We start from the raw sequence: 26,817 nt of genomic DNA on the forward strand, positions 1-26,817 counted from the left end.
TCCCTTTTTTATAAGATTTACATTTCTCTCTCTCCCTTCCTCCCCCTCTCCTTCCCTATATAGTTCTCCCCAAGCAAGGGCTGTTAGTCACAGAGAGCCCTGACTTGACGTGTGTCTTGCTGAGTTATGGGAAATATAGTTTTGCTGGAATTATCAGTTACATCCGTTTTTCTGCTATTCTGTGACGTGGTACCTGGCATCTAAAAGCTTGCAGATTGTAGGACGATGGGGAAAAATGTTCAAGAGTTCTTCTAAGGAGATAGATTAATACACAAACAAGAAAGAAAGAAACAATCTGGGAAAAATCTCAAGATACCAATCTGTAACAGCGAGTGGCTCTTCTTACTAATGTCCTTGAGAGATGGTGGTGACACCACAGCCTGTCCAAGAAGATCTAACTTATTTATTTTTAGGAGTACAAGGCCATTTGGTCTGCTCCACTGTGCTTCTACCCAACAATTGCCCAAGGTGGAACTTGGAATCAGGAGCTCACTGTGCGGGGAATATCAAGTGCATCACTACACCACAAGTAAAAGAACCTGGATCTCCTGTTTCCTCAAGCAGACAGCTCCTGGTTTTAAAGTGTGATACTCTGGCTAGCTGTTGAACAGAGGCTAGGTAATTCCCTGCAGGAACGAGCTATGGAACTGTTAGTTATATTAAAACTGAACTGTATACTCGACCGGTTTAAGACCATTTGATGTATTTCATTGTACACTGTGCTGAGATATTTCTGTCAGGGCTTCAATTATCCTCCCCCTGCCACCCCGATTCTTTATAGCAAGCATTAAACATTACATTTGGAGTCCTACATCTAGCTCTGTAAACCAAGCATAATACCATTTGTCTTCCACTCAAGGGAATAAAAACAGAAAGTTCTACAAATAAACGATTAGGTCTTCTCGGACAGGTTGTGGTGTCACTGCCATCTCAGGGACACTGGTAAGAAGAGTCACCAGATGTTTCAGTGTCCTTGGGTGGTTCCCAGATCTTTTCTTTCTTTGTTGTTCGTTTATCAATTAATTGCGTCCGAAGTACTCAAACTTTTTTCTCCTTCCCCCTACTTTTTCGAACTATGGTGGTGTCTTGCATTCCGGGCCTTCACTTGGGTTTTTCAATTTAAACAAAATGATATGTTAGCTCATTTTCAACTTGCACAGCTGCACCCATTCAATTCTGTAAGGATATCCTGTTTTCTTATGTCTTTCAGAAGCAAATTCGAAATTCTTTGAGTCTTTAGTCCAAAACACATTGAGATTTAAATAACTCATTTTCTATTTGTGCTATTGATCCCATGTCTAGGACATTGAGCAGAGAACATAGAACATAGCTTTAACATGAATGAGTCTCAAGTGAGATTAGAAGAAACTTTGAGCAGTTGATATGGAACAGACTCAAAGCATAAGCAATTAATTCTGAGTCCATTCATTCTTTCAGAAGAAGCTAGATAAATATCTGTTTGGGAATGGGATTGATGGTTATAGTATAAATATAGACTAAGATGATGGGCACAAAATGGATCTTCTTTCTTAATAACTCCTTACACCTCTGAGGTTTATGGGATCACTGAGAAGTGGTTAAAGATCTGAAACAAGGTCGCTATTGACTGGTATGAAGGGTGTTAGTGCATGCTCCAGCATGACAGGCACTAGGGGTCTTTCCTCTGATAGAAATTCTAAAATGCAGTGTATTTCAATGTATAACTTGCTATTGGCAAGACATCAAAGCAAATAGAATCTGAGAACAGCCAGGGAAGGGTGAGAGACTTTGCGTTTTAACAACGCAACATGATTAGGTATCAAAACAAATGTCCCCTCATTTTTTTTTTAAGAAGCTGGTGTTTGCTTACGCTCTGCTGAAACAGTCAGGTCCCAGACATGGATTTATTTTTGTATGGAATCTGTCGCTGAAATTAGTTTTTTAATTTTTCTGTGCGACTTCAACGATAAACTGAGACCTCAAATGTTTGAAGGCCACAGTCATGTTTGCACTAAGGGCAGAGGTCCGCACTGAGCTCCCACTGTTCAAGAACACAAGGAAGCATGAGGCAGTTGGGAAAAAACAGTAAAAGGAATTTGAAAAGTTCTGAGTTTCACATTTTGAAAGCCCAGTCACATTAATTGGATGATGATTGCATAGGGGTGCCAACAAAAAAATAATAGAGAAAGTATCTACGAGAAAATGTGTGTTTGACTAACTTTGGGAAAGAGGTCTTAACATTTTAAGATGTCTTTGATGTCTTGAGAGCTGGCTTCAAAATGTTTATCGGAACCTTGTATGGTGTGGCCCACTCTTGCCAAATTATTCAAGAGCTCCTATAAAAATTGCTTTTAACAGAGCTTTATAAGGTCAACTATTCAGTGAACAGTCAACTTTACATTTTAGTATGATGTGCACCATATTCACAGTTGTCTTGCATTATTTCCCCCAAATCCTGTTATTATGAAACAGGCATAACCTCTGACTTGCTTTGAGTAATAACATAAGAAATAGGAACAAGAGTAGGCCATTCGGCCCCTCGAGCCTGCTCCGCCATTCAATAAGATCATGGCTGATCTAATCATGGACTCGGCTCCACTTCCCCGCCCGCTCCCCATAACCCCTTATCGTTTAAGAAACTGTCTATTTCTGTCTTAAATGTATCCGATGTCTCAGCTGCCACAGCTCTCTGAAGCAGCAAATTTCAATGATTTACAACCCTCTGAAAGAAGAAATTTCTCCTCAACTATGTTTTAAATGGGCGGCCCCTTATTCTAAGATCATGCCCTCTAGTTCTAATCTCCCCCATCAGTGGAAACATCCTCTCTGCATCCACCTTGTCAAGCCCCCTCATAATCTTATACGTTTTGAGAAGATCACCTCTTATTATTCTGAATTCCAATGAGTAGAGGCCCAACCTACTCAACCTTTCCTCATAAGTCAACCTGCTCATCCCTGGAATCAACCTAATGAACCTTCTCTGAACTGCCTCCAAAGCAAGTATATCCTTTCGTAATTATGGAAACCAAAACTACACGCAGTATTCCAGGTGTGGCCTCACCAATACCTTATATAGCTGTAGTAAGACTTCCCTGCTTTTATACTCTATCCCCTTTGCAATAAAGGCCAAGATACCATTGGCTTTCCTGATCACTTGCTGCATCTGCATACTATCCTTTTGTGTTTCATGCACAAGTACCCCCATGGGAGATTTGCTATAATTTATAAAATTAATTCATTTAGATCACTTACTCCCAGCAGAGATATACAATATTGGGTCTCCTTCACTCCAGGTTGGTTCGGCGGCCTTGTTTAACCAGCTATTTGTGTAGTTAGCAAGGGTTAGGAAGTTCCAGATCAATGCTCAGGTCAGTCTGAAGGTTTGACTTGTATTGAAATGAATGGAGCCAAGCTAGGACACCTCCCTGCTACCTGGCGAGAAAGAGACCTGACATGTGGAGCTGTTGGTGCTGGGGATCAGCCACTTTCTCATTTTAGGATAAAAGCCCCTACTGTGCCAGTGTGACATTCTTCTATTTCCCACACCAGTCACACTGTGAGATCTGAGTGAGATTGCCAACTAAGTGCCAATTTTGTGCTGCCTTCAGGAGCAGGATCTGCTCCAACTCATTTCACATAGGATCCTCACAGACAACACACACAGGAGACTTTCATCCCATTAGTTTGGGCTGGTTTTGGATCCAGGTCCTGGAGGTAAAAGGTCAGTTTCTCATCCACTGAGCACCCTGTTCGCCAAGAAATTGATTTATGAATATTGTTTTATAATAGATTTTGGACAACATAATTCCCATTTTCCTCTTTAAATTTCTGTACTTGTGTTCAACACCTAACGTGACCAGTTTATTGCAGGCAGCTAAAGCAGAGACTTGAAGTTTCTTGAAGCTTTTTGTACTTTCAAAAAAAATACCTTGTAGGATCTAATGGATTTTCTCCTTTAGAATTTTAAACTTGATATGGTACCATTTTTAAGCCGTTTCTTTTCTTTCTTTTATGTATTGGTATGAAAGGAATGTTTGTACAAATATGATTAATTGTGTAGAATAAAACCATTTGGAAAAAGTACTGTGCAGTTTCTTCCTGTCCTCAATATGCATGCTAACCGTGGAAGCTAGCAGATGCTGATCAACAACAGCTCAAGAACAACCCTGACTTGTGAAACCAACTACAGTAATTACACGGGCTTTGTAACTAGCTATACCCAACATCCCTCCACTTGTATTGGAGGGAAAACATAGGTATATGCAAGCCCGAATGGAGAAATCCAAATGCTGATGGAACAAAAGTAGTGGTGCATTTCTAGGGGGAGTCCAGGGGCATGGCTTTCATTGAATATTTTGAATTTATGTTAAAAATGATGCATTCTGGTTATAATTTTAAGCACTTTTGTACTTCATACATTCAATTGTGTTTTTTTTTAGATTATATATGTAAGGCCATGACTTTCCCATTCTGCTGCCGTAACTTCACTGGAAGAGCAATTCTGAGGAAATTCTCAGCCTGGACTTTGATCAAGCAGACCATCGTGTGCCCAAAACGTGCTTCATCAGTCATTCTCCAACATCCAACCCCCTCGCCAAACCTATATTAGAGGCACTGTTCTCCATTAAACTCCCAAACTTTTCACAGATAAACTCTTCCTCCAAGCCTCTTGGTTCATATTGCTACTCTTCTACCACCCCCACCCCCTTCAAAGTGATGTGGTAGTCTTCCCCATTCATCCGCCGGCCCATTCATTCTACCAGACTGTGCTCCTCCAACCCAGTTTGAGCTACCACTCTTCTATTCCCATTAAAGCTGACACTTTTTCTCTGCCAGTTCAAACTGGCACACTTTGCCTTCTAAACCTCTCCGTTCCAGCTGCCACTCTTTCCCTTTGCCCCAGTTCATGCTGGCACTCATTTTCCTTCTCCACTTCAGCAATGTCTGAGACCACACATTCCAAGTCTAAATACCCATGTTAGCTCACACATGATGAATGTTCTCAGTTGTACCAGTCAGCAAAATAACAGGATTTAGAGAAAAACAAAAAGGGAGATACTCGACTTTACAAAGCTTTTTATTTTCTCATATCTTGCCCAAAGGTTGTGCCAAGTGTAGCTGCTCGTGTAGCCCCTCAGTCTGCCTGTGAAATTATCCTATTTTTCTCTGAAATTATGCATGGAAGTTTGGAGATCTTTGTGACATGCTCAGGCAACAATCAGCATGTGCATATTATGCCAAGTAAGGGTTCAGACATTGAACAAGGTCAGCAGTTTACCTACATTAATAGTTAATTCAGGCTATTTACAGTTTACAATGGTAGCAAGGCAAAAATTGAGGGGCTTAATTTGCTCCCTAGCAACTCTTTCACAGGCCAAGGGCCACTAACAGTCCATCTCCCCTTCAGCAGAGCTGCTGCTCCATGTGACTCCATTCTGGTTCATTAGATCATAAGATATTTAGGGATGCGGAAGGCCATTTGGCCCATCTTAGTTCACTACCTGACCCCCCCCCCCGGCCCCGCCATTGTTGCAGCAAATTGTTTTTTTTTAACAATTCCAGGGTTTTCTCTACCATTCTGCTCACAAGTCCATTCAAAATGTTGACCACTCCGTGTAAAGCAGAACCCCCTGATATCATTGCTAAAATTACTCTTTTCAAATTAGAATCCATGTCCCCTCGTCCCACAGTTTGAATTAGCATTCCAGATTAATATTTTCCATACTATTTACTATCTTATATACCTCTACATGATCAGTTTATAAGATCACCTCTCAGACACTTCCTTTCCAGACTGAGCAGCCCAAATCTCTCCAGTCTTTCTGTTGTGTATTGAAGAACTCCATGAGGCTGAGTACTGTGAGCTAAACTTAGTGTGACTTTAGTCTTTATTACAGCTCCAGAGTACCTAAACAACATGGCAGCCAACCTTTTATACTCACCCTACACGTGTGTGCAGGTAACCATTGGGACTTCAACAGTCGCGCCCTCTGGTAGCAAGTATAACATAGTTACATACATAAAATCACTCCTCCCCAAAGTCTTCGGTACAAGTTATTTACAGGTTGAGGCGATCCGGAGCCCTTCGCTCCCTGGTTGATCGTCTAAGTTCAAACCCTGGTGTGTGTGAGTTGGTCAGACCACTGTTGCACTGCACCGCGGCTGGTCTGACCGGACTGTCAGGAATGGTGTGTTCATCCTCGCGATTGATAGCGAGATCGATTGCTGGTTGGGTGTGTGTTGGTGGATCGTCGATGGTGATATCCTGGTTGTCAGTAAATCGCAAGGCTTTCAATGGTGGCTGTGGACGTGCTGGATGCCATGATTATGCATTCAATCCATTTGGAGTAAGTGTCCGCAACTACTAAAAACATCCTTCCTAGAAAGGGGCCGGCAAAATCTACGTGGATCCTGGACCGCGGTTTGGAGGGCCATGAGCACAGACTCAGTGGAGCCTCCCTTGGTGCATTGCTCAGTTGCGAGCAAGTGTTGCATTGATGCGCGCATGACTCCAAGTCCAAGTCAATGCCGGGCCACCAAACATGCGACCTGGCAATTGCCTTCATCATGACAATGCCTGGGTGGGTACTGTGTAGATCGCATATAAATGTTTCCCTGCATTTTTTTGGCAAAACCACGCAATTACTCCATAAGAGACAATCCGACTGGATGGACATTTCATCTTTGCGTCGGTGAAACGGCTTAATTTCATCTTGCATTTCCCCGGGAATGGCCGACCAGTTCCCATTTAGGACGCAACTCTTTACTAATGATAGTACAGGATCCTGGCTACGCCATTTCAACCCCAGTGGTGGGTAATGGTAGCCAGCTGAGAGCATCAGCACAGTTTTCAGTGCCTGGTCTGTGGCGGATAACATAGTCATAAGTGGTTAATGTTAGTGCCCATATTTGGATGCGGGACGAAGCATTGGTATTTATACCTTTGCTCTCTTAAAACAGCTAAATGAGCGGCTTGTGGTCAGTTTCAAGCTCAAACCGAAGTCCAAATCGGTATGAGCTTGAAACTGACCACAAGCCGCTCATTTCGCTGTTTTCAGAGAGCAAAGGTATAAATACCAATGCTCCGTCCCGCATCCAAATATGGGCACTAACATTAACCACTTATGACTATAGGTTCTCTCAGCCTTAGACAGACTTCTAGACACGTATGCAACCGGTTGGAGGTTGCCCGATACATTGGCTTGCTGTAACACACAGCCGACCCCGTACGATGAGGCGTCACAAGCTAGCACTAAACGTTTACATGGATCATAGTGTACAAATAACTTATTTGAACATAGCAGGTTCCTGGCCTTCTCAAAGACTATGTCTTCAGATTTGCCCCAAACCCAGTCATCACCCTTACGTAGCAACATGTGTAAAGGCTCTAACACCATGCTCAACCTGGGTAGAAAGTTACCGAAATAGTTAAGGAGTCCCAGGAACGAACGCAGCTCCGTCACATTCTGTTGTCTGGGTGCATTCATGATGGCCTCTGTCTTTGAGTCCGTGGGCTTGATGCCGTCTACTGCAATCTTTCTCCCCAAAAATTCAACTTCTGGCACCAGGAAAACACACTTGGAGCATTTCAGCCTGAGTTCCACTCTGTCTAGGTGACTTAGAACCTCTTCCAGGTTGTGTAAATGTTCGATGGTTTCACGACCAGTGATCAGGATGTCGTCTTGAAACATGTCGTCAGCAAAATTTCCATGTTTCTCTGGAAAATGGCTGCAGCCGAGCGAATCCCAATAGAGCACCTGTGGTATACAAACAGCCCTTTGTGTGTGTTGATGCACATCAGTCTTTTCGAAGATTGAGCCAGCTCCTGTATAATGTAGGTGGAGGTTAGGTCCATCTTGGTGAAAGACTTCCCCCCCCCAGCTAACATTGCAAACAGGTCATCTGCCTTGGGCAGCGGGTACTGGTCCTGTAGTGAGACTCGGTTAATCGTTACCTTGTAGTCTCCGCAGATTTTGACCGTGCCATCGCTTTTCAACACCAGAACAATTGGACTGGCCCACTCGTTGAACTCGACTGGCGATATGATTCTTTCATGTTGGAGTCTGTCCAGTTTGATCTCGACTTTTTCCCTCATCATGTACGGAACCGCCTGAGCCTTGTGATGGACGGGTCGTGCATTGGGGCCTAGATGGATCTGTACCTTGGCGCCTGTGAAGTTGCCGATGCCTGGTTCGAATAGCGAGGGAAACTTGCTCAGCACTTGAGCACACGAGGCGTCATCCACTGAAGATAGTGCTTTGACGTTGTTCCAATTCCATCTAATCTTTTCTAGCCAGCTTCTGCCGAACAGCGTTGGGCCATTGCCTGGAACAATCCACAATGATAGGTCATGCACAGCTCCATCATACGATACCTTCACTGCTGCACGTCCAATGACTGGTGTGAGCTCTTTGGTGTAGGTATGTAGCTTTGCATTAATTGGGTTCAGTTTGGGCTTTTGTGCTTTATTGCCCCACAGTTTCTCGAAAGCCTTCTGGCTCATTATTGACTGACTCACACCTGTGTCCAACTCCATGGATACTGGAACTCCATTTAATATGACTTTCAGCATTATAGGAGGGCTCTTGGTAGTGAAGGTATGTACCCCATACACTTCTTCCTCGGGTGAAGTTGCCTGTGCTGCGTGATCTGCGCCAGATCTATCATCCTCTGCCACGTGGTGTGTTGCAGCATGTTTGCACATTCGCTGGAGGTGCCCCATTGTTGCGCAGCCTTTGCACACGTAGTGCATAAATTGACATTGATGGGCCCGATGATTACCCCGCAGTGCCAACATGGTGCTAATGGATTCACATTCACCCCCGATGGCGGACTCTGAGTCATCATAGGTCTAGCAGCCGCAGACGTATAGGCCCTGCCATATGCAGTTCGTCCTGCTAGCGATGTCATTTTATGCTCAGTACTTGCTGGTGAGCTTCGATGTTGAGAAGATATCTGTTTGGTGTTATCGTGGCCATGCATTCCTGGGCGATCACGATGACGCTGCTCAGGTCTAGGGTTTCGGCAGCCAGCAGCTTTTGAAGAGTGACCTTGTGGCTAATGCCCAGCATGAAAAAGTCCCAACGCAGCTCCAAAATCGCAAGGTCCCGCGAGGCGTCTCAGGTCGGTGACATAATCCGCCACGTCCTGGCCCCCGGAGCAATGGTGCATGTAAAAACGATATCTGGCCATGAGGATACTCTCCCTTGGCTTCAGGTGGTCCCGAACCAGCGGGCACAACTCTGTATATTCCTTCTCCATTGGTTTTGTCGGTGCAAGCAGATTCTTGATGAGGCCGTATATTTTAGATCCACAGAAGGTGAGGAGATCCGCCCTGCGCTTGGCCGCGTTAGTGTCTCCTTCCAGCTCGTTGGCCACGAAGTACTGGTCGAGATGCTCGATGAAGGCTTCCTAATCATCACCCTCTACGAATCTCTCTAATATTCCAACGGCAGCCATGGTTGCGTGAAGGTTCGTATTCTGTTACTCGTCGCCAATTGTTGTGTATAGAAGAACTCCACGAGGTTGAATACTGTGAGCTAAACTTAGTGTGACTTTAGAGTGCCTAAACATGGCAGCCAAACTTTTATACTCGTCCTGCACGTGTGTGCAGGTGACCATTGCGACTCCAACAGTCGCACCCTCTGGTGGCAAGTATTACATAGTTACATACATAACACTTTCCTCATAACTCAGACTCGAGGGATCAGTTTCATTCCTCTAGTGCTTGAATGTCTCCCTTGTTTCTAGGTGTGATTTGACTAGCGCACTGCGCAGTTTCATCACAACCGCCTCTGACTTGTATTCTACTGTTTTGGCTCTTTCTACTAGCTTTGTTGAGGCTGGACATTGCCCCATGTCCCATTTAGTGCGCACAATTCGAATTACATAAAAATTTATCGGCCAACAAAAGCGGAGCCTAAATGACCCAGAATTGGGGTATTGGTGCATGAAAAAACATCCGAGTGGTATTGCTGCTTCCGCGGCGTCCACTGGGCCACCAGGGGGGGTTTCGGCCGGGCCAATGGCCCGACACCCAAGAGGGGGTGCCGAGCTGCCTGTTGGCGGCCAGACCAAACCAGCGGCCACCACTATCATGCCGACTGCAAAGTTGGCTGACAAAAAAAAAAGATAGCGGCCGCGGTGCAAGGTCCTCCCATTTAAGGGCAGACGGAGCTCCCCAGCCACCACAGCCTTGCGACCTTGCAATTTCCCCCACGGTGTGTAAAGGGGTCGGCGCGCACGGTGAAAACTACGGGGCGCGGTGCAAAGCTATTTCTGCCGCTGCAATCCTTTATTGCAGAGGCGCAAACGGGCCTTTCAGAAAGGGGCAATTTCGGCCCATTGAGTGTTGAGTCTATTAAGATTCCTATGTAACTTTCAACTTTATTCTGGGGTACTACAGCATTAGTAATGAAATATGCATATCGCCCATTTTTCCTTCCTAGATACAGCACTTTACACTCATCTGCATTAAATTTAATCTGCCATAGTTTGGCCCACTCGCAAATTTTGTTTAGCCCTTTCTGTAGTTTCTGGACTGCGACCTTCGATTACACCATACCTCCTAGCTTTGTATCATGATACTTAACCAATTTGCACTGAGTTTCTGAAGCCAAGTCATTAATGTAGATTAGAAACTGTAGTGGTCCCAACACTTGAGTACTGCCATTACCTGTCTAATCAGTACCTTTTGTTTTCTGTCCTGCAGCCAATTTCTTATCTCAGCCAAGTTTTTCCCTGAATTCCCACAGCCTTGAGCTTAATTTGTACTTGTTTTACAGCCTCTCTGGCAGTGGGATAGAGCCGGAGATGGGATTCAGTTCCCTCTTCTGTTGTCCGGTGAGAGAAAATGAAAGAATGTTAATAGGAAGCAAGCCTATCCCAAAATATATAGAGCAAGCAAACTTGTTCTATTAAAATAATATTTATATCCTGAAAACGTTCAATTCCATTCTCAAACAAATATTTATCAGCTGCTTTTTGCTGGAGTTAATCATCTCAGCCTCAATTCTGTTGTTAGGAATCTGATGGACTTTCTTGGAATCAGATGATACCTGGGATGAAGGCAAACTTGAAGGTTAGCTATGATAGTAAATTTGGGTTATATTTCTTCAAGATGAGGAGATTAAGGGATAATCTAATCAAAATGTTTAAAATAATGAAGGGAATTTGCAGGGTAGAAATGAAATGACTCTTCCCTCTTGAAGGGCAATCCAGGACATGGGACAGAATCTTAGAATCCGAGCTATGTTGATCAAAAACATATTCAGGAAACACTGCTTTACACAAATAGTTTGAGAATGTGGAACATAATGCCAAGAAGGCCACAAATTCAGAATCAACTAAAGTGTTTAAAATGTAAAGAGATACTTACTTGGGAAGCGAAGAAATTAAGAAAAAAAAGACAAGAAGGAATTAAGATTAAAGCGATAAAGAGCTGCCATAACTAACAAAACAACAGGGTCAAATGGAATTCATCAATGGTAATGCATTGAATGCCTGGTCTAGTGTTTTTTTATTAAAAAAAGACATAATTTATTTGGTACTGCCCGTCAAGATCAATGGTGGAATCAGACCCGTCTGGGGCAAGGTTATTTCTGGGAACAATGAAGGAATCATAATTGTTAGTTTTGTTTGAGTGCATACATACAATGTGAGTACTGGCTATTTATTTTACTTGGCTATGAACAATTTCCTATTCTGGGACAGATGGGTTTATTCTACAGCATCATTTTCAAGTGAAATCGTACAGCCTAATGTTGACAGAAAGCTCAATACTTTTGCAGTTATCAGGGAGTTGGGCAGGCATATCACTAAATCAATTCCTCATAAAATGGAAATAAATAGGGAAATGATTAGGGTAATGAGTGCATATTAAGCAAGAAGCAACTTGTCTGATGGCTTGTCCCTCCCTCACTCTACCTCTACCTCCAATCTCTCTCACTCTTTCTGTCACAACCTTACTTGTTTCTCAATTTTAGCAATATTGCTATGATCTTCTCCATCCCTCTCCACTGTCCAAAGGAACCATTCCCTCCATGATACCTTGGTTCACTCTTCCATTCCCCTGGCACCTTTGTATGCAAGCGCAGAAATGCAACACCTGCTCTTCATCTCCTGCCGTACCACTATCCAGGGACCAAATGCTCATACTGGGTGATACAGCAATTTACACGTACTTCCTCAAAACAAATATACTGTATTCACTGCTCATGGTGTGATCTCCTCTACAATGGGGAGACCAAATGCACACTAGGTGCCTGCTTTGCCTAACATCTCTGTCCTGTCCGCAAGTGCAATCATGAGCTCCTTATCACTTGACACTTCAATTCCCTGTCCCTCATCCACTCTGACCTCTCTTGTCGTTGGCCTTTTCTACTATTCAAAATAAGCTCAATGCAAGATCAAGGAACAGCACCTTATCCTTCCATTAAGCACTTTGCAGCCCTCTGGCCTTAACATCAACTTTAATAACGTCAAACCTTGACCTTGGCGCTTACTTTCTCTTTGGAAAGAAATACTGATGATATGGGATGGATGTTCTAGTTTGTTGGAGCACAGTGAGGAAGGGATGGGTTGGTGCTTGGGGTGAAGTCCCTCTATTAGCAAACAGTGCTGGTGGGCTGGCTTGCACTGTTGGTATAGACCTGCATTTTTCTTCTCCTAGGTTCCTGGACCGCTGGAACCCGCTCCACCTTGCTAGTGTTTTGTGCTTCCATTTCTATTTGCCTCATTTCCCAACTCCTGTAGCTTTTCATAATTCCTGTGTCTCGTAAATGTCTTTATTTCTTTGAATTCTCTCAGTATGTCTCATACTAATATCACATTGGTCATTTAACTAACTCCAGTTTTCGATTTTACAAGTTATTCTACTTTTATTGTGCGTGCGTGTGCTTTACTGCCCTCCACATTCCCTTTGTTCTGTTGCTTTTTCAATTACTGTTTATCTATAATATCCTCCAGTTTTGATGAAATGTCTACAGTGAAATGTTAACTCATCTGTTCTCCCCACTGATGTTGTCTGACCTGCTGAGTATTTCTCAGCATTTTCTGTTTTTATTTCATTACGATTACTGCTCCTTTGAACTTTCCTCACTTCATCCTCCCATGTTATCCCAACCGTGTTCTCCTGCACACTCCTCTTCCTCTCTGCATTATCGCTGTGTTGAAACCAAGACTCATCACACCGTGTCCAACTCTAACTCATTTATTCCCAGGACCTTAACACTGTGGGATTCCTCACCCCCTCAGTCTTCTCTTCCTCCTACAATCTAAAGGCTCTCAAATCCCGAGTGTTACGACCTCTGCTAATTTTTAAAAATTCATTCATGGGATTTGGGTGTCGCTGGCAAGGCCAGCATTTATTGGCCATTCCTAAATGCCCTTGAGAAGGTGGTGGTGAGCCACCTTCTTGAACCACTGCAGTCCGTGTGGTGAAGGTACTCCCACAGTTAGGTAGGGAGTTCCAGGATTTTGACCCAGCGATGATAAAAGAACAGCGATATATTTCCAAGTCAGGATGGTATGTGACTTGGAGGGGAACTTGCAGGTGGTGGTGTTCCCTTGTGCCTACTGCCCTTGTCCTTCTAGGTGGTAGAAGTCGCGGGATTGGAAGATGCTGTGGAAGAAGCCTTGACGAGTTGCTGCAGTGTATCTTGTAGATGGTACACACTGCAGCCACAGTGTGCCGGTGGTGAAGGGAGTGAATGTTTAAGGTGGTGGATGGGGTGCCAGTCAAGCAGGCTGCTTTGTCTTGGATGGAGTCAAGCTTCGCGAGTGTTGTTGCAGCTACACTCATGCAGGCAAGTGTATTTCATCACACTCCTGACTTGTGCCTTGTAGATGGTGGAAAGACTTTGGGGAGTCAGGAGATGAGACACTCGCCTCAGAATACCCAGCCTCTGACCTGCTCTTGTAACCACAGTATTTATGTGGCTGGTCCAGTTAAATCTTTATTTGTTGACTCTTCTCTCCTTTTCTTTTCAACCTCACTTTATCAAATTCAAAACAGAGCTTAAGCTGATGATAGTGAAATTGTTCCTCTTTTTTATGCGCTGGCTCCAGAACGCAGACAACTTGTTTTTTAATTAATTGTTTTCATGATGTGGGTGATGTCATATGGGATTGCAGTCATTTGTAGGCCAGACTGGATAAGGATGATGGATTAACTTCTCTGAAGGACATTATTGAACCTCTTGAGTTTTTACAGCAATCTGATAGTTTTCATGGTCATTTTTTTCTGATGTCAGCCAACAAATGAGATTTACTGACTTAAATGATACTACTTACCACGGGTGGGATGTGCACCCATGACAGCAGGGTTGCCGGCCAGTACCACAACCCCCCATTATCACCATAGGCATCGAGGAAGACTTGCTTCCACTCCTGAAGTGTGTTCTTTGGTGGCTGAACAGTCCAATACGAGAGCCACAGACTCTGTCACAGGTGGGACAGATAATTGCTGAGGGAAGGGGTGGGTGGGTGGGACTGGTTTGTCGCACGCTCTTTCCGCTGCCTGCGCTTGATTTCTGCATGCTCTCGCCGTTGAGATTCGAGGTGCTCAGCGCCCTCTCGGATGCACTTCCTCCACTTAGGGTGGTCTTGGGCCAGGGACTCCCAGGTGTCAGTGGGGATGTTGCACTTTATCAGGGAGGCTTTGAGGGTGTCTTGTAGCATTTCTGCTGCCCACTTTTGGCTCGTTTGCTGTGAAGGAGTTCCGAGTAGAGCACTTGCTTTGGTAGTCTCGTGTCTGGCATGCGGACTATGTGGCCTGCCCAGTGGAGCTGATCGAGTGTGGTCAGTGCTTCAATGCTGGGGATGTTAGCCTGAATGAGGACGCTAATGTTGGTGTGCCTGTCCTCCCAGGGGATTTGTAGGATCTTGCGGAGACATCGTTGGTGATATTTCTCCAGCAACTTGAGATGTCTACTGTACATGGTCCATGTCTCTGAGCCATACAGGAGGGCAGGTATTACTACAGCCCTGTAGACCATGAACTTGGTGGCAGCACAGTGTTGACCAGGATTCACAGGCAGGACTTCCAAGTTTGTTCAAAGAAGTCATTTTTCGTCACCAAAATGTTCTCAACCAATTCTCTCCCTTCTCCTTCTTTCTTAAAGGCACCGGCTCTTGCTGGGCTATGGGTTCCAAGTGGGCTGGCTCCGCTCCATGTGGCCAGTCTTCATGTGCAATCCTTGGCAGTGAGTTTTGGCATCCTATTTGGCCGCATGGCTATCACAGTTTCGTCTGATCGCCTGATCCTGCCCTTATCCGACGTGTGCACATGCACGTTCCAGCAGAAGTCACTCGATCATGACTGGGACTTGGGACCGTGGCTGATTTTTTCCCCTTCTCTCTACCCATGTGTTGCTGAGACTAATTCTCGCATCCTGGATGAGATCAGCTCACTCAGCATAGGGAGGAGAATGAACCCGGGGACCTTCCTGCCCTGCGGGGCTCAGAACACAGGGTGGTGCTATTTCCTGGAGAGCCTTTGAGAAGTGGCAAAAAATATAATTAATGAGCAGCAGAACGTGCTTCAATGAGAAATTTTGATGGCTTGTTGTTTATATCCCTTCTGAATGTATAACAAATGCTCATCGGAGCCTGAAATGGCAGGAAAGCAGATGTGCCAGTATTTTCCAAATTAACCGAACAAGATGTAATTGTAAGTCTCTAAAGGTAAAACTTGTTCTTTTTCATGTTTGCAATGACCTCAGACAGACTGGACTGCCAACACTTACAAACAGCAATACCGTACTACTTTACCAATGTAACAACTATTTAAACAATGCTCTTCCTGTTTGACAGAGTGATATGTAAAGGCATTTTTAAGCTGGAGTTTACACCAGACTGGAACGTTTATTTTTATATATTCCTTTTCCCTAACGTTAACCTATTCATGGTTTAACGTATACATTCCTAGTTTGTTTTTATCCACAATTTTCTCTCCTCCGCTGAAAGTGCTGACCCTTTGCTGAAGGTTCCCTCGGAGTTTTCCAACCTATCCCAAGTGGCCATTCTTCATTTGTTAGCTTACAAAATGCCAGAAGACTATTCTTTTGCTTAGTAATAGAAGATTATTAGTGTCAAATAGGTGATGGCCATTTGGGTAACAGTGAGAGCACTCTCTATTGATGTACCAATCCCAAATGGGTTGAGTAATCACTTTGGGCAATGTGGAAAGAATATTCTAGAAACAGAAGATCAGTATGGCATTCTTGCTCCCATGGACATTATTTTATAAAAGAAAGACTTGGATTTGTATAGTGCCTTTCACGACCACCAGACATCTCAAAGTGCTTTACAGCCAATGAAGTACTTTTGGAGTGTAGTCACTGTTGTAATGTAGAAAACGTGGCAGCCAATTTGTGCACAGCAAGCTCCCACAAACAGCAACGTGACAATAAACAGATAATCTGTTTTTTTGTTATGTTGATTGATGGATAAATATTGGCCAGGGCACCAGAGATAACTCCCCTGCAAAATAGTGCCATGGGATCTTTTACGTCCACCAGAGAGAGCAAACAGGGCCTCGTGTTAACATCTCATCTGAAAGGTGGCACCTCCGACAGTGCAGCACTCCCTCAGCGCTACATTGCAGTGTCAGCGTAGATTTTTTGTGCTTAAGTCCCTGGAGTGGGACTTGAACCCACAACCTTCTGACTCAAGAGGCAAGTGTGCTACCCACTGAGCCACAGCCGACATTAGTCTAACTTGTATGCCTCCTCCCAAGCATAGCCAGAGCAACACAGTTGACTAAAGCTTGACCGTAGTTAGTTATGTTGGTCTTCCCTTAATAATGGAGAGAAACAGTAAAAGCATTTGTCTACAATTGATGAGAATACAAATTTTTAATGCAACTGACATCAAAACATGTAAAACATTTTTGCTAAATAACATTTGTCACTAGTCTCTTACACTTTGTCTATCAGAAGGTTGTAGGTTTTGAGCCATACCAATGCTACAGTTCAAAATCCAACAAAGTATTCCAAATTTTGACCAGTGTGCCATTTTTGACTGAAAAAGGAGAGATCAGTGTACTTTCTAAATGGTGAAAAGCTAGAAACAGTGGAGGACCAAAAAGACTTCAAAATCCAGATACACAGATCGTTAAAATGTCATGGACAGGTACAGAAGATAATCAAAAAAGCTAATGGAAAGTTGAATTTATATCTAGAGGACTAGAATACAAGTGGGTAGAAGTTATGCTACAACTATACAAAACCCAAGTTAGATCACACCTGGAGTAGCATGAGCAGTTCAGGGTGCTTCACCTTATGACAGATATAGAGGCCATGGAGGGAGTGCAGTGTAGATGTACCAGAATGACACGTGGGGGCTGAAATTCAGGTCCCGAATAAGGCCCGTTACCGCCGGATTGCGTTGGCCAAGCAGCGGAGTCAAACGGCCGCCGCTTTCTGGCGAAATGGCCGCCGCAACCGAAATTCAGCTAGGCCTTTGTTCTGGCGGTGCCAACTTCCGCCCCGATCAGCTGTCTTCCGTGGCGGTACTGTGGTTGCGGCAGTGATGACGCAATCAGAGTGCGCACCGCTGCCGCTCCGCCCCTCACCCCAAATACAGAATAATAAGGCCTACCTGATTCCTGACGGTGTCCCCGACAGCTTTTTGTGTCGGAGCACTGAGCCGGGCTGCTCGATACAGCCAGAGCAGGAGAATGGAGATTTGATCGAATTGCCATATTTGTCGGTGAAGATTTTGCAGATTTGTGGAAACTGCTTTGGGAGTTCCAAAAATTGTTGAGGACTTTTGTCAACTTTTGCCGACTTTTAAAAAGTGGCATTTTATACTCGCAGTCACTACCGGTAGCCTGGGGGCCTCATTCACTTCTGCACAGAGGCCTCCAAGTGAGAGTTCAGCCTGAAAACGTGATGGACTCTGTGTTGGCAGGGGAACGCCTTGTCTAGATTGTGCGAAGCAGTGAGGCACACAGGAGAAGGCACGCCATAAGCAACGGGCCCAGAGGTAACGGGCAAGGGAGGCAGTAGCCATGGCTGTCCAACATGGAGAAGGGGCTGGAGCTGGGTGCAGACCTGAACACAGAGAGCTTGGGCAGGAAGAAGGTGGCATCAGGAGGAGGGTCAGGGACGCTGACCCACCACACCAGGGAGTGGACAAGGAGCCAGAGGCTTGCCAGCTTCAGCCTCCAGAGGCTGAGGAAGAACAAGAGCATGAGGAGGAAGGGAATCATCCAGCTGGCATCGGAGGGGCCTAGCACAGACCTGGGGCAAGGAGGCACTACCATGCAAGGGTGTACCGACCTCAATTTTCCTTCCTGCAGCTCAGTGATGAACAATGTGTGCAAAGGCTGAGGTTTAGGAAGGGTCCTGAGAGAACTCTGCAATTTCTTGCGGGCAGATCTGCAACCTCAGACAAGGCTGAGGACAGCTCTCAGCGTCGAGACAAAAGTGACCATCGCGCTGAACTTTTAGGTGACTGGCTCATTCCATTCTGCAACGGCAGACATTTTGAATATTTCCCAGTTTTCTGCCACTCGCTCCATCCAGCAAGTGACTGATGCCCTCCATAAAAGAAGAGTTTATTACATCTCCTTCCCCATGACGGGGAAGAAGCAAGTGGAACCACATTGCAGGGTTCCCCATGGTGCAGGGGGCTATCGACTGCACACATGTCGCCCTGAGGGCGCCACAACACCACCCTGAAATTTCCATTAACAGAAAGGGATTCCACTCTCTGAATGTGCAGCTGATGTGCGACCACCAGTGGAGGATATTGGCAATTGATGCTTGGTACTAAGGCAGCAGCCATGATTCCTTCATCATGCGCCAAAGCAGTGTGTCTGCCATCTTCTCGGGGCCAAACCAGCATTGTGGATGGCTGCTTGGGGACAAGGGATATGCCCTGTCCACATGGCTCATGACTCCCCTTCGGAACCTCAGGACTGCTGCCGAACACTCGTACAACGACGCTCGTTCCACCACCAGGTGCATAATTGAGGACTGCATAGGCAACCTCAAACAGAGGTTCCGTTGCCTTGATCGTTCTGGTGGTGCATTGCAATACTCGCCTGAGCGGTCTCCATTTTCGTCGTGGTCTGCTGCATGCCACATAACCTGGCCATCACGAGGGGCCAGCCGCTGGAGGTGGATCCACCAGTTCCACCTCAGGAGGAGGCGCAGCAACAGGAGGAGGAGGCACAGGAGGAGGAGGAGGAGGAGGACCAGGATGCACGTCAGCAGCAACCCAGGTGGCATCGTCGCCATCCCAACCCTGCAAGGGAGGTGCAAAGCGTCTGAGTGCTGCTCGTTTTACTTAATTTCAAGCCCACATCACCCTTCAGCTTTGCCTTTACATGGCCATCTATCATTGCCCACCGTCAAATGATAAACCAGCCCAGATATATCAACACAAAATAAAGATCTATTTCATCACACACCTGCCCAAATATATCAACACAAATTAAAGATCTATTTCATCACACACCTGCCCAGATATATCAACACAAATTAGATTCATGTCATCATAAAAAATGGTGCCAAAAAACAACAAAACATCATTTGTCACCCTTGTGCATTTCCTTATAACCTCTCTTATGCGTGCCTATCCTACTACTACGCCACAGTGTCTCCCTATCTATGGCTGCCTCGTGGGTCTAGGAAGGCTGCTGTATTTCCTGTGTGGAAGCTACAGATGTCCTTCTAGGATGCCCTCAACCAGCTCTGGCCCTGGAAGGGCCGGCTTGAGACTGGTCAGCACCCTCCTGGGAGGGTTCAGTCAGCCTTGGCTCGAGCGAGTCCGTGGATGGATGCAATGGCGGAGTGACAGGTCTGGGGTCAGGAATGGTGTGATCCTAAGGGAGCACATCATCAGGATCCTGGTCCAAGGAGCCTGCATCACTCCCCGGGGGCAGCACATTACCACCACCACCAATCTGAGGGAGGTCAGGTGCTACTGTGGCACCATACCGGAAGGTCCCCCATGGCCCGTAGTGCACCTAGCTGGGAAGGTAACATTGAGGTGTTGGGTGGCATCCAGCTGAGACTGCATGAGAGCAGCCACAGTCTCAAAGCCACCAGATATGACAGCACTTAGACATTCCGTCGACTCTTGCAAAGCCGTGACCATCCTCTCCAAAACAGCACCGATGCGCTCATTCTCATGCGCCTGAACTGCAATTGCAGCTGCCACATCACCTACCAGTTGCGGCATCACAGCTGAACCCGCACGATTTCTCTGGGAATCCACCATCGCCTGCACATTGGCAATGGTGGGCTCCATGGTGTGCGCAGAGCTGCCGACAATATGTACTCCTCCACGCTCCTCACCACTGCCCCCAACATCTGGGAATGCATGGCCTCCACCCTTCTTTCATAAGCCCCAAAAGCGATAGGCTCATCTGAGTCCTCCTTAGCAGAACTCCGGTGCGGACTCGCCCCCTTGGAGAGATGGCACAGAGGTTCCCTATGCCCATCACCATGCTGCAGCCCATTAGGACCTGGTGCAACACCCAGTGCAGGCCCCTCTGTTATCTCCACTAAATTCAAACACATACTCCCAGTATCTGAGCTGGTGCGCGTGAGTGGAAGCAGTGACGCGGTGCTGCCAGCAGTGTCCTCCTCGCCCTCTGCCTCATCGAGCCAAGAGTGTCCCCCTCGTCCTCTGCTTCATGGGAGTTGCTGCCAATGGATGGTGGGGGCTCCAGCATGTCTACTTGGCTCAAGTCCATAATGTTCTCCGCGTGTCAGGATGCCCATTGCTTTCTCGCCCCTCAAGGCTGTTGTCCAGGCTTTGCCTCTCCATCTCAGCATCTCCTCTCTGGTCTCAGCTTTCAGTGCTGTCCAGGCTGTCATCAGTCATTTCCCCCCCGCTCGCTCACTGTGAATGGACCTCTCATCTGCAAGCATAAATGGCACAAGAGATGCCATGAGGGGGAGGGAGGGGATTGCTGCATGGAGGCTGCATACTTTCAGAAAGAAAGGCACAGTGGGCGCAGTTAGGGTGAAATTGCATTAAAGAAGGGCCTCACTTAGCCATGTCCTGCAGTCGAACCCTCAGAGCCTTGCTGCAATCCATGCTCCAACACCACTGCAAAGCCCCGATTCCCGCCATCCAATACCGCTGGCCGCCATTTTTTGAAAAAAATTGGTTAATTTCGGTCAGATTCCCGACTCAAATGTTGCGGCGGTAATGGCGGGAAAAAAGCGGTCGGGCGCCAGGTTTGTGGCGGACCTGAATTTCGGCCCCGTGGATTCCAAGGGTTAAACTACAAGGAGAGATTACACAAACTAGGGTTGTATTCCGTGGAATTTAGAAGGTTAAGTGGCATTTTGATCAAAGTTTTCAAGATATTAAGGGGAACTGATAGGGCAGAGAGAAAATATTTCCGCTGTTTGGGGAGTCTAGGACTAGGGGACATAGCCTCATCAAATGCTTTCATAAATAGATCCCATCCCCCTTACATGCTGGAGTAAAAAGAATTGTCTTTTGTGGCCTCAGGATATTAAAAAGCGCATCATGGCCAAATAAGTTTTTTGAAGTGTAGTTATTGTTGTAATGTAGTGATATGTGGCACAGCAAGGTCTTACAAACAACAATGAGGTCAATGAGATAATCTGTTTTTGATGGAGTTGGTTGAGGGAGAAATATTGGCTTGGACACCAAGAGAAATCCCCTGTTCTTCTTTGAGTAATGCCATAGAATTATTTACAGCCACCTGAGAAGACAGACACCTCGGTTTATCGTCTCATTTGAAAGACAGCACCTCCGACAGTGCAGCACTCTCTTAAAACTGGACTGAACCGTCAGCCCACATTATGCCTAGATTATGTGCTCTGGAGTGGGCTTGAACCCGCAACCTTCTGACTCAGAAGCAAAAGTTTTACCATTGAGCCAAGAATTACACCAGTAGAGACATATTGTCCAAGTTCTTCTTGTACAATACCGTACCACAGGGTTATAACAACTGTATCCCCTTGTGATCTGAACTGGATATTTGTGTCTTTAGCATGTGACCCACTTGACTCTCCAATCTGAACCCTTGGGACCGGGGACCTACCAATAAAATGAATGTGAGATGTTTATTGTTTGCTGGTCATATTGGTCCTCGTCCGAGGTCTAATCTAAGGAGTCAAAGTGTTGAAAGTAAACTCTCAGTAAAAGTACTGTGAACAAACCCTTTCCCACGAGCAGGTAAGAAAATAGCTGCGAGTACTGAGTATTTGTTGCAGTATTTCCTTGAGTTTGAATCAGCCCCCTCAATTGCTGTTGTGCTCTCGCCTTACCTTCACTGGCGAATTTCAGGAAGCCAAGGAAACCTGTGGATGCACTGCTAAATTTGAAACTCCGTTGAAATATCGCTCCAATTGAGTGATTAACATATGTTAATAGGCAACCTGCCTCTAATGAGGGGTTTGCACGCATGCAGCCCAACACGCTCTAGTAAAACCAGTAAGTCAATGGGTTGGAGCCAGCATCTCGACATGCTGACATTTTTGCCAGTTTCAACCCCCCACCCCACCCGCATCAAAACCCACGTGCATCTCCAGATTAAAATTCCCCTCTATATGTGGGTCCCAAGGCTCCATGATACACACCTAAAAGGCCAATGTGCAAATCCCTGGTCTAGGCTGCTACTCCAGTGTAATACAAGGTAGTGGCACATTATCAGAGGTGCCATTCTTTGGATTCACATTGAATCAAGGTTCTATCTGCCTGTTAAGATGGGCATTAAATATCCCATAGCACTGTTTGAAGGAAAGAAGCGAAATTCTTCTGATTTCCTGACCAACATTTTGCCCTCAACCAGCACCACAAAAAAATGGAATTACTGATCATTCATTTCATGGCTGTTAGTGGGTTCATGCTGAGTACAAAACATTTGCTAAGTGTGCCTTTATAACAACTGTTACTGCTCTTCAAAGTCATTTACTGTACGTGTGGTGTTTTGGGATCTTTCTAAGAGATGCCTTTCTTATCAACAGTTGCAGAAAAGTAGAAAGAAGCTGAAATCCCAGAGAAACTTTTTTCCTGAGCGACCCAACGTACTTTCCTTAAATTGCACCATTTTATACAATCTTGTTTTTAAATTGTCTGGTTTACATCGCTTACCCAAGCTTACTGACAGAATACTCCAACACCATACCAAGAGACGTGAACATTCCTTCAGGCTTTCCAAGTTATCCTTGGCTCTCTTGTGTTTTACTCAGACCAGACACATTTATTGATTTATTTGGAATTTAGTCTGCAAGCACTTAAATTCAGTGCTTTTGGACATCAGGGTCTTATGAACATGTGAATGGCAAAAACATCAATATTCTGAGACAGAGAAAATAGTCCGAGACAAAATTAATTGTCACTTGGAAAAATATGGGTTAATAAATGACAGTCAGCATGGATTTGTTAAAGGCAAATTGTGTTTGGCTAACTTGATTAAGTTTTTTGATAAAGTAGCGGAGAGGGTTGGATGATAGTGTGGTTGATGTTGTTTATTTCGACTTTCAAAAGGCGTTTGATAAAGTAACACATAATAAGAGTTGTTAGCAAAATTGAAGCCCATGAGATTAAAGGGGCAGTGGTAGAGTAAATACAAAATTGACTAAGAGACAGTAAGCAGAGAGTAGTAGTGAACTGTTGTTTTTCAGACTGGCAGGAGGTATACAGTGGTGTCCCCAGGAGTCGGTATTAGGACAATTGCTCTTTTTAATATATATGGATTTGGGTATACAAGGCAGAATCTAAAAGTTTGCAGATGATGCGAAACTCAGAAATGTAAACAGTGATGAGGATATAGACAGACTGATGAAATGGGCAGACAGGTGGCAGATACAATTTAATGCAGAGAAGTGTGCAGTGATGCATATTAGGGGGTAGGAAGAATGAGGAGAGGTAATATAAACTAAATGGTACAATTTTAAAGGGGTTGCAGGAAAGAGAGACCTGAGGGTATACATACACAAATCTTTGATGGTGGCAGGACAATTTGAGAATGATGTTAAAAAAGCAGACGGGTCCTTGGCTTTATAAACAGAGGCATAAGAGTACAAAAGCAAGTATGTTATGCTAAACCTTTATAAATCACTGGTTAGGCCCCAGCTGGAGTATTGTGTTCAATTCTGGGCACCACAATTTAGGAAGGATGTCAAGGCCTTAGAGAGGTTGCAGAGGAGATTTACTAGAATGGTACCAGGGATATGGGACTTCAGTTACATGTAGAGACTAGAGAAGCTGGTGTTATTCTCCTTAGAGCAGAGAAAGTTAAGGGAAGATTTAATAGAAGTGTTCAAAATCATGAAGGATTTTGATAGATAAATAAGGAAAAACTGTTTCCAGTGGCAGAAGCATCAGTGACCAGACCACACAGATTTAAGGAAATTGAAAAAAGAACCAGAGGCGAGATGAGGAGAATATTTTTTATGCAGTGAGTTATTATGATCTGTAATGCACTGCCTGGAAGGGTGGTGGAAGCAAATTCAATAATAACTTTCAAAAGGGAATTGGATATTTGAAGGGAAAACATTTCAGGGCTGTGGGGAAAGTGCAGCAGAGTAGGGCTAATTGGAAAGCTCTTTCAAAGAGCCGGCATAGGCACGATGGGCCAAATGGCCTCCTTCTGTGCTGTATGATTCTATGAATTTTACAGGTCAATTATGCCATACATTTTGCCTCAATGTAAAAGAGTTTCACTTTTGCATCAACACATACTGAATAGTGTAACCTGGGTATAAAATGGGCCCAATGGATGTAGGTAAGAGACGATCTCCTGGTCTCACTTTATTTCGGTTTTGGTAGCAATTGTAGTATAACTGAAAGTATTGTGAGGCAAAGTTTAAAATGTTCATCACATTTAGCCTCAGTATCCCTGGAATAAGAAGGTATATATTAGCCGGGATTCCTGCTCTTGATAGCCATGTAATGACCTGAGCTGGATATCTGGATTGGGTCAACTATGATTCTCTCCATGGTCCAGCAAGTCAGTACACAGGGAGCTGTACTCCAGCAAGATTCAGTACACTGGGACCTGTACCTCAGTGAGAGTGATCACCAGGGGAACTGTACCCCAGTGAGAGTCAGCACCCGGGAAACTGTATCCCAGTGAGAATCAGCATCCGGGAACTGTACCCCAGTGAGAGTCAGCACCCAGGAACTGTATCCCAGTGAGAGTCAGCACTCAGGAACTGTACCCCAGGGTGAGTCAGCACCTGGGAAACTGTACTCCAGTGAGAGTCAGCACCCGGGAACAGAACCCAGGGTGTGTCAGCACCTGGGGAACTGTACCCCAGTAAGAGTCATCACCCAGGAACTGTAACCCAGAGTCAGCACCCAGGGAACTGTACCCCAGTGAAAGTCAGCACCCGGGAACTGTACCCCAGTGAGAATCAGCACCCAGAGAACTGTACCCCAGTGAGGGTTAGCACCCAGGGAACTGTACCCCAGGATGAGTCAGTATCTGTGGAACTGTACCCAGTGAGAGTCAGCACCCGGCGAACTGTACCCCAGTAAGAGTCAGCACGGGGAACTGTACCCCAGTGAGAGCCAGTATCTGGGGAACTGTACCCCAGTGAGAATCAGCACCCAGGGAACTGTACCCCAGAGAGGTTCGGTATCCGGGGATCTGTACCCCAGAGAGGGTCAGCACGGGGGGAACTGTACCCCAGTGAGAGTCAGTATCCGGGGAACTGTACCCCAGTGAGGGTCAGCACCTGGGGAATTGTACATCAGTGAGGGTCAGCACCCGAGGAACTGTACCCCAGTGAGAGTCAGCACCCGGAGAACTGTACCCCAGTGAGAGTCAGCACCCGGGGAACTGTACCCCTGTGAGAGTCAGCATGCAGGAACTGTACTCCAGTGAGAGTCAGCACCCAGGAACTGTACCCCAGTGAGCCAGCACTTTCAGGTTGAGAGGAGAAAACAAATGGAAGGAAAAAAGACAGAACTTCCAAAACAATCCATGTTCACTTAATAAAAATTCCTTGCTACATTGACAGCAAACTGGTAAAAAGAGATAGCGGATAATGTCTCAGATTATTTTAGCCACACAAATAGAAGCTGGATTATCTCAGCAATCTCCCCAAATGTCAGCTGTCAAATAAATTGGGCTTTAGCTTCAGAGTTTTGGAACCATCTTCTGAGCAAGACGCTACGCGCCACCCTTCTAATTTAAGAGGCACTCTCTCTGGTGCCGGTGTCTTTCAGTTATGCAAAAGCAGTCCAGGGGAACCCTGAGGCAATTTCCAGACCGTAAAGTTTCAATTCATGTTCTTAGTAATCTGCATATATCTCAAAATGCTGAAACTAACAGATCTTCTGATGTAGGATTTATCCACCAATGAGGCAGTAACATTAAGAACATCCCTTTTCTAAACCTTCAGGCTTAGAGAATTCGAACAGGACAATCCAGGGAGTAAGAAATGTAAACACAAATAGGACCGAAGAAAAGTTGCTGCCAGATATTCTGGGGTCCAGGTCACAATCCCAGCCCGGGCCCGGGGCAGACAACCACAGTACTCCGGGAGGTGTGCCTACGCCAGGGCCCCAGCCGTGTCCTTATGACGATGGACTTATTGAGGGCTGTTTAAGACTCTGCCCTCACAAGATCATCTGGATTCTTTGGCATAAGGCTGGAATCTGGCATTTCCAGGGCCAGACCTAGTTTTTGGCTGCTCCAATCAACTCCCTACGAAGTTATTGCGCGTGTACGTCGGAACAGCTGGCGGGGGGTTCTAACAAGTCTTTTATTTGTCATCTTATTAAGTATCTTTTGAAAATCTATATATACAACATCCGTAATGTTCTCACATTCTGTGATTTCCTTGAAAATTGCAATTAAACTAGTCAAACACAAACTGCCCTTTACAA

General features: G+C 45.3%; 1 long non-coding RNA gene across 2 annotated transcripts in view; it reads right to left on the reverse strand.

The window, feature by feature from the left end:
* LOC139228675 (uncharacterized) overlaps window positions 1–26,817 on the reverse strand; it is a 96,046-nt gene that overhangs the window by 9,405 nt on the left and 59,824 nt on the right. Inside the window, exon 3 of one of the 2 annotated variants that reach the window (XR_011587597.1) lies at window positions 18,914–19,233. The exons of the other annotated variant lie outside the window; for it this stretch is intronic. This is a non-coding gene — a long non-coding RNA (uncharacterized lncRNA). Of the gene's footprint in view, window positions 1–18,913; window positions 19,234–26,817 lie in introns of those variants that run through there. 2 annotated transcript variants of the gene reach the window in all.

The sequence above is a fragment of the Pristiophorus japonicus genome, chromosome 18 (assembly GCF_044704955.1).
Source record: "Pristiophorus japonicus isolate sPriJap1 chromosome 18, sPriJap1.hap1, whole genome shotgun sequence".
Classification (NCBI taxonomy): domain Eukaryota; kingdom Metazoa; phylum Chordata; class Chondrichthyes; family Pristiophoridae; genus Pristiophorus; species Pristiophorus japonicus.